This window comes from Poecilia reticulata, linkage group LG6 (assembly GCF_000633615.1).
Source record: "Poecilia reticulata strain Guanapo linkage group LG6, Guppy_female_1.0+MT, whole genome shotgun sequence".
NCBI classification, from domain to species: domain Eukaryota; kingdom Metazoa; phylum Chordata; class Actinopteri; order Cyprinodontiformes; family Poeciliidae; genus Poecilia; species Poecilia reticulata.
In genome coordinates this window covers 8538571-8539906 of record NC_024336.1, presented here as the reverse complement: position 1 = coordinate 8539906, position 1336 = coordinate 8538571, and positions in this window count along the sequence as shown.

Genomic DNA, 1336 nt, shown 5'->3' with positions numbered 1-1336 from the left:
TAAATTCCCTTCTCACCCTCCATGGGTGGTCTCTTTCATCCTCTGAGCTCGGGTCCTCTACCAGAGACCTGGGAGCTTGAGGATATATATATATATATATATATGCATATATAATATTCGGTGTACATTTAAGATTTAAAGATTTAGCACGTTATGTTGACAACTTGTAGTCATTGTCGGCGAGCAGCTTTTTGCCCTCCAGCATGGAGATGTTGCTTCTGTGATGTCACACTGCAGGGGGTCGATACAGTGTACCCCTTCTCTCAAAAGTCAATTCACTACACCATCAGCAACTAAATGTCAATTAACTATCCACATAAAATAAAAACAATGCCACAACTTACTAAAAGCTAAAGGCAATCAAACAATAATTAGTGCATAATTTCTTATTGGCCAGGCAGTGGCCATGCAACTGATTTATAAACTTTTTCAATAATAATCCAATTCATTGAGATGTAGACAGTTGTTGAAATCCAGAGCATTCCTCCAATAAGAATTTGTGCCAGTTATCAAAATGTTAATGTACATTCACATGTAAAAAGCACTCCGAAATTTCCTACACTGGATTGTTAACTTGAACATACCATTGCCTAAAAGTAAAAACACACAAACATAGCCATGCATGTATGTCTTTTGTCTCAACATATAAATTCTTCATATAAAGTTCTCCGATCACATCATCTGCTATGGGGAATGACAGCAGAGCTGGGACAAAGCTCCCGTTTCTGCTAAGTTTGATGGCAGTTCAGTGATGTATGGATACAATGAAAAACCCCACTAAACTCTACACAACACATGCATGTGTGCTTTATGTCAGTGATCTTCAGTTGAAAAGTGAGCAAGACTTTCCTGCGACAGACCCGCTGAAGGCACAAAATTTGCCAAATGTACCCAGTCTCATTTACATTCATGGATGGCATAGTATTAGCATAGTAATAGAAAAAAGTGCTAAGAACTAACAGGAGATATTTGGCAGCTGATACTCAGGGCCCAATTACAAGCGTTCGCCAGCATTCTCCTTTACTCAGGGGCTTTCTCATCTCACAGCCCTGTGCTCTGCTCAGCGCTGCACAGTGGGCCTATCTTCAAACTGTCAGCCTGCTTAGAGTTCCAGAATGCTCTGTGTGTGTGTGTACGTGTGTGTGTGTGTGTGTTTGTCTTTGCTACATAGAGGGGACCAAAGCAAGACAGCACACTCACGGTGTGGGTACCAAATTTTTTGTGGGGACCAAAAACCTAGTCCCCACACCGTTTGCATTGAATTCAATGAAAAGAAGGTCAGGAGGATGCTCTGTCAAATTTTCAGACTAGTCCTCATAATTCACAAAAACCAACA